The sequence below is a fragment of the Podarcis bocagei genome, assembly GCF_964188305.1.
Source record: "Podarcis bocagei genome assembly, chromosome: 10".
Taxonomy (NCBI): Eukaryota; Metazoa; Chordata; class Lepidosauria; order Squamata; family Lacertidae; genus Podarcis; species Podarcis bocagei.
Window position 1 is genome coordinate 4,474,457 of NC_138135.1, and position 7,682 is coordinate 4,482,138.

Below are 7,682 nucleotides of genomic sequence, written 5' to 3' on the forward strand. Positions count from 1 at the left end.
GGTCTTATATATACAATGCTACCTCTGGTTACGTACTTAATTCATTCCAGAGGTCCGTTCTTAACCTGAAACTGTTCTTAACCTGAAGCACCACTTTAGCTAATGGGGCCTCCTGCTGCTGCCGCGCTGCCGGAGCCCGATTTCTGTTCTCATCCTGAAGCAAAGTTCTTAACTTGAGGTAATATTTCTGGGTTAGCGGAGTCTGTAACCTGAAGCGTCTGTAACCTGAAGCGTATGTAACCTGAGGTACCACTGTATAATAAATGTTCATAAATGTACCAATGTCTGGAGCAGCACAGAAAGACCTTTCAGAATCCATTTTGACTCCCTGAAACCATTTTGACTCCTAAACTGACCAAATGTTTTCTCTGCAAGGAGGGAGAGGGTGAGGGAACCTTCCCATTGTCTCAGGAATTGAGAAATCACCATCTCAAAGGAATGGCCAGACTACCAGTAAAGGGAATCAGATAAGGCACTATCAGAAAACCTGCCAGACAGGAAAAACAACAACACTCAAATTTCTGTTGTAGACCACATTTCTGTGATGTAGGTATGATGTATCTGGGGGGTGGTCTTGAGCTCCAGGGCAGGAAATTTAAAATGTCTACATAAGGGGGGGCACACCTAGGTTCTGGGTCCTCCTCCTCCTCCTGTGTGTGAAGGGGGCACCCTGTTGCAACAGATCAATAAAGATCAGGCTTACTAGCTGCTTTGCTTCTCAATATTCTCTGGTTGGCCTCTGTTATTTTCTCCTACCGATAGGGAACCTACAAAAGGACTCTATAAGGGCTCTTGTGTCCCCCATAAGGGAATAAGGGCAGATTTTTTGCTTATTACACTTTGTAAGCATTTATATTTGTTCTGCAAGGGACAATGACAATAAAGATATCGTAAATCGTAAATTAAATCGTATGCCTCTGAGTACTTCAATAGCATCTCGGCAGCTGGGCCAGGGATTCTCTTGCTGCAATTCCAAGGGGTTGGACTAGGTGTCCCCTGGGGGTCCCTCCCTACGATTCTATGGTTTCATCCAGACTTGCTCTTGCTCCACCTCTTTCCCCTGCCTGGCAAAACCTGATATTTACCGTTGAATCAGAGCAAACATCTACGGGGTTTTCTCTGAACTGACATTTGCTCTGATTTATCCCTACAGAAGGGACGCGGGTGGCGCTGTGGGTTAAACCACAGAGCCTAGGACTTGCCAATCAGAAGGTTGGAGGTTCGAAGCCCCACAACGGGGTGAGCTCCCGTTGCTCGGTCCCTGCTCCTGCCAACCTAGCAGTTTGAAAGCACGTCAAAGTGCAAGTAGATAAATAGGTACCGCTCCGGCGGGAAGGTAAACAGCGTTTCCGTGCGCTGCTCTGGTTCGCCAGAAGCAGCTTAGTCATGCTGGCCACATGACCCGGAAGCTGTACACTGGCTCCCTTGGCCAATAAAGCGAGATGAGCGCCGCAACCCCACATTTCCCCCACGACTGGACCTAATGGTCAGGGGTCCCTTTACCTTTACCTATCCCTAGGAAGCAGTGGGGACAGGGCAAAGCCCTTGTGCTTTCTAGGTGCTGCTGTTCTGCTGAGCACCTCCTTGCAAGGTGCCAACAACAGGCCTGGCAAGCACAGAAAGTTTCCCTTCTGTACATAGCTGTCAACCTCCCCTTTTTTTGCGGGAAATTCCCTTATTCCAGTGCCGTTTCCCGCTGCTTCCTGCTGCTATCCCAGATTCTTAGATATCCCGTAGACTGTCCCCGGGACAGGTGAGGCTGCTGATCTCTTATTTTTGAGGCTGCTGATCCCTTATTTTCAAACTGAAAGTTGACAGCTATGCTTCTGTGTGAGCTCTTTGGCTTGGTGTTGGGTGCCAGATTTGCTCAAAGGGGCTAGCAAATCTCCAGCTAAAGGGCTATGATTTTTTTCAAAAAAAGGAATATAGATATTAATCCTCTGCCAAACATCAGTTGGCTAAACCCACCGATTAAACAAGGAGAGCTTGCTGCTTTCTAGGATAAAGGGGAAGAAAAGGAAGGGGAAGCGGGTGAGACTCACCTGTCCGTCCAAAGGGAGGCGATTCCAGGTCAGCCGATGGAGGGGACGGGTAGCTTCTGCTGCCTTTATACCCCTCCATCTGGGGAGATCCTGCTCTCTGCAGGACATGTGGCAGATGTAACCCCAAAGCCCCCACCGCACAAAAAGCAAACAAGAGATTAGAGAGATTCAGCAAACCGGACAGACAGGGATGGCCCTCTTATCAGAGAGATCAAAGGCAGGAGCTGGAGATGAAAGGAGGCGATGGGAGATTCTCTAGGTCTGCATTGTCACTGCAGTATGACACCCCCTTTTTTATCTCTTGGGCCCAGCAGCTGGCAGCACAAAAATTCTGTTTTTTCAGAAAAAATAAAAGGAACAGTGCAAAGTTAAAACATGTCCAGGGACATTCATGACATGCAGAAACTTCTTTTTTAAAAAATAATAATTTTTATTGAATGATTTTATATTACAAAACCATACTACCACAAAATACAATTGAGAAATAAAAATCACATCCATCAATATTTTGTTTCTTGTTTGTTATTTACCATCTTATTTCCTCCCAAACATCCCATACAAGACAAACACACACACAAAAAGAACAATAATGATAATAATGAAAATAAATATTTTATCTTACAAAATCTTTTCTTCAATTTTGACATCCTGTCAAGTCCCTTCGCATATGTTTTATCTTACAATTGAGTGTACACAAAACAATAAACCTTTCTATATAAATTTTCCAATACATTCAGAAAACATAACAAATCCTAAATTGTTATCCACCTCCTTTTACTTCCTTTGTCACTCGAACGCTAGCACGGAGTCAAAACTATTATTGTATTTTTGAGCATATCTTCCATAACCACCCCATTTTCCCGCAAAGCTTTGCTTTGAGTTTCCTCTGAGTTTGCTAGTCAATTGAGCCATCTCCACAAATTCCTGTACTGTAATTTGATTTGCCAATCTATTAGTTTTGGAACCTCCTGATCTTTCCATTACTTGGCCATGAGTATTCGAGCCGCTGCAGTTGCATACAAGAATAACTCTCTTGAATTTTTGGGGATCTCTTTGTCTAAAATAATAGAAATGCCTCCGGTATTTTAATAAAGGTTATCCTCATCATCTTTTTTTAATTCATCGTATATTCATATTTAATTCATCTGGGCTGCATCAATAGGAGTATAGCATCTAGATCAAGGGAAGTAATAGTGCCACTGTATTCTGCTCTGGTCAGACCTCACCTGGAGTACTGTGTCCAGTTCTGGGCACCACAATTCAAGAAGGACACTGACAAACTGGAACGTGTCCAGAGGAGGGCAACCAAAATGGTCAAAGGCCTGGAAACGATGCCTTATGAGGAACGGCTAAGGGAGCTGGGCATGTTTAGCCTGGAAAAGAGGAGGTTAAGGGTTGATATGATAGCCATGTTCAAATATATAAAAGGATGTCATATAGAGGAGGGAGAAAGGTTGTTTTCTGCTGCTCCAGAGAAGCGGATACGGAGCAATGGATCCAAACTACAAGAAAGAAGATTCCACCTAAATATTAGGAAGAACTTCCTGACAGTAAGAGCTGTTTGACAGTGGAATTTGCTGCCAAGGAGTGTGGTGGAGTCTCCTACTTTGGAGGTCTTTAAGCAGAGGCTTGACAACCATATGTCAGGAGTGCTCTGATGGTCTTTCCTGCTTGGCAGGGGGTTGGACTCGATGGCCCTTGTGGTCTATTCCAACTCTATGATTCTATGATTTCCCCCCCCCAAAAAAAAAATCTTAATCTTTTCACACGTCCACCACATGTGGATCATGTCACCGTTATTTCCTCCACATCTCCAACAAGCATTCGCCAAATTCTTATACATTCTTGATAATCTGGAAGGAGGGAGGTACTGACATGCAGAAACTTCTCAATGGAAGCAGACAGGTTTTGCGGAACAGCAAACAGCAGAGGGGGAGGCAGCGGTGGTGTAGTGGTTAGAGCGTCGGACTGAGATCTGGGTTCAAATGCCACCTCCACCATGAAGCTCCCTTGGTGACCATGGGAATGGAGATGCTTCCTTTCTTCATCTAACGTACCTCATAGGGTTGTTGTGGGGATTAAATGAGGAAGGGAAGAGCCATGGATTCCACCTTGAGCTGTTTGGGGGGGGGGAGAGATGGGGTGCAAATGTATTAATAAAATAAAATCATCTCCATCTATCATCACCATTGCCACCATTATTCTTATTTAAATTTATCAGTTGCTTTTTTATTTTACTTTTTTAAAAAATAAATATTTATTAAAGTTTTCACAATATTACATAATGAAAAAGAAAAAAGAAAAAATACAAAATAAAAAACAGTTAAAAATAATTCCATCTTTACATCACTTATCTTTCATTTGCTTGTTTCCCAGACCTCCTCATACCTCCCTTTTTTGTATTCCAGTTCAATTTATTAGTTCAGCAATTCCTTTCCCTCCTTATTTTATCCTGATCTTTAATCTTAATATATTATAGCATTAAATTTTTACCTGTTAAAAATCCAATTTTTTTCATATTCTTTTATACATTACAGCTAGAAACCACTTAACTTCAATCCAACATCATTCTAACATTCATTAATTTTGCAATATTTCTGTAAATAGTCTTTAAATTTCTTCCAATCTTCTTCCACCGACTCTTCTCCCTGGTCTCGGATTCTGCCAGTCATTTCCGCCAATTCCATGTAGTCCATCACCTTCATCTGCCATTCTTCCAGAGTGGGTAGATCTTGTGTCTTCCAATACTTTGCAATAAGTATTCTTGCTGCTGTTGTGGCATACATTAAAAAAGATCTGTCCTTCTTTGGCACCAATTGGCCGACTATGCCCAGGAGAAAAGCATCTCCAAGTGGCTAACACCATCAGATAACCCAGCGGTTTCTTTTTATTATTTTAAACCTTATTGAAAATTTTAGGAAAACTTTGCCCAAAAGTGGAAAGGAGAAGAAGTCCCAGAGAAAGAAGAATGGATACAAAAACTTATCGGATATGCAGAAATGGCAAAACTTTCCGGAAAAGTAAGAAATCACGATAACAAACATATTTATAAAAGAATGGAAAGGGTTTGTTGAATATTTGCAAATAAACTGTAAACAGATAAGAACATTGGCAGGGTTATTGTAATAACCTGCAGTTTTATAAGAGTATATAATTAAAGCAGATGAATAAATGAACAAATTAAGTTAATTTGGATATGCAGAAAATATAAAAAATTAATTTCAGGAACGGCAGAAAGAGGGGGAAGGAAGTCGAATTTTGAAATGTTAAAATGAGTGTAAAATTATTGAAATGTATAAAACTGGAAATCATAAATAAAATAATAATAATTAAAAAGGATTTTTTCAGGACCGATTGCCAAACACAAAGTGTGGTCTTCCAAGGCTGCAAAGGTGACTTTCTTTTTAAAAGCCACAAGCTATCACGGAAAGTTCCTACATCTCATGATTGTGGGCATTCAATGGCCGATCAGGGGAGAAGACTAGAGGCGCCGTGTGGAAGCATGGAAGGCAGAGCATGTATTAGTTGTAGTTTCCAGGTCACCTTGAAAGGGAGCCCCACGGAGAGTGCATTGCAGTAGTCCGATCCAGCACAGAGCAAGCAGGTTTCCGTGTCTCCAGCTTCCAGCCTGGTTCCAGCTCAGCTCTCACACCCCAACTTTTGCTGTTGTTCTCCTATCTAGCAGCTGGTTGGGGGGGGAGGAAAGCCTGGAGGGCCCCCTCACTTAGATGTAGCTCTTGAAAACTGGCTCATTTCGGAAGGCACAAGATCTACCCACTTTGGAAGAATGGCAGATGAAGCTGATTGACTGTATGGGACTGGCGGAAATGACTGGCAGAATCCGGGACCAGGGAGAAGAGTCGGCGGAAGAAGATTGGAAGAAATTCAAGGACTATCTACAAAAATATTGTAAAATTAAGGAATGTTGAATGATGCTGGATTGAAATTAAGTGGTTTCAAGCTGTAACTATGATAAAACGACTTTCTTTTTGTAAGCAAGAATTTAAAGCTACAATAATTTAAGATGTTGAGATAAGGATTTGCTGTATAAACAACTTAAACTGGGTATACAAGAAGGGGAGGTATGAGGAGGTCGGGGAAATAAGTCACAAGAAAATAAGTTGTGAAATTTAAGTGTTTTTATTATTTTTATGTTTGTTTTTTCTTTTGTTTGTAAAAAATTGGAAACTCTAATAAATATCTTTTTTTAAAAAAAAAGAAGAAAGAAAACTGGCTCATTTCTCCGGGATGCTGAGGAGGAGACTCCAGTGGTCAGCTAAAGTCATTGTCCAACACAGAAACTTGTGTGACTAGCAACTGAATCCTGTATTCGATTCTAACCCTTACTGAGCACAGGACCCCAAGTACTGGAAGGAACTCCCGGCATCATCCAGACTGACCCCCCCTGCCAAACCCACAACAATAAGAGCACAAGGAAGAAGCTGGCTGCTGGATCAGGCCAGAGGGCGACCCATGAAATCCAACATCTTGTTCTTACAGTGCCAAGGGAGAGCTCACAAGCACAACCTGAGCATAACAGTGGCACCATTCCCTCCTAGGCATGGGAAGGGTGGTGTGAGGGGTGTGTACTGCCCTGGGTGTCATCCTTGAGGGGGGTGACAAAATGGCACACTGCGGGGGTCAGCACTTACCGCGGGGCCTGGCCTGCAGCACGCCAGAGCCAGGCGTCTCTCCTGGGAATGAGGCAATGGCTCGGGGCCCAGCACTGACCAAAACGGCAGCGTGGGGCTTGCGCCAGCCAGGCGGACTCCAGGGGCAGTTCGCTGTGGTGCCCACCTTGGCGGATCGCCCTGCCCCTGTGGGCAGATCGCTCTGCCCCTGCCGCTCCAGACTGATCCCCCTGCCAAACCCACAACAATAAGAGCACAAGGAAGAAGCTGGCTGCTGGATCAGGCCAGAGGGGGACCCATCAAACAACAACAACAACAACAACAACAACAACAACAACAACAACAACAACAACAACAACAACAACAACAACAACTTATTTATACCCCACCCATCTGGCTGGGTTTCCCCAGCCACTCTGGGCAGCTTCCAACAAAATATTAAAATACAGTAATGCATCAAACATTAAAAGCTTCCCTAAACAGGGCTGCCTTCAGATGTCTTCTAAAAGTCAGATATTGGTTTATTTCCTTGACATCTGACGGGAGGGCGTTCCACAGGGCGGGCGCCACCACCGAGAAGGCCCTCTGCCTGGTTCCCTGTAACTTGGCTTCTCTCAGTGATGGAACTGCCAGAAGGCCCTCAGAGCTGGACCTCAGTGTCCGGGCAGAACGATGGAGGTGGAGACGCTCCTTCAGATAGCCAGCACCTTGTTCTTAGAGTGCCAAGGGAGAACCCACAAACACGACCTGAGCATAGCAGTGGCACGTTTCCCTTCTAGGATTCCTGGCAACCGGTAATCAGAGGCTTCTTGCCTCCAACTGGGTAAGGAGAACATAGCCGTTGTGCCTAGTAGCCACCGATAGCCTTATTCACCCTCTTGAATTTGTCTCATGCTTTGCTATTTTGTTTTAGATTAAGCCCCTTGTTTTGGCTACCGAAATATTGTTCACCTGCTTGTCTAGTTGGTTATATGTTTTACCATTTAAGGGTTGTCACCCGAGGTTCCCT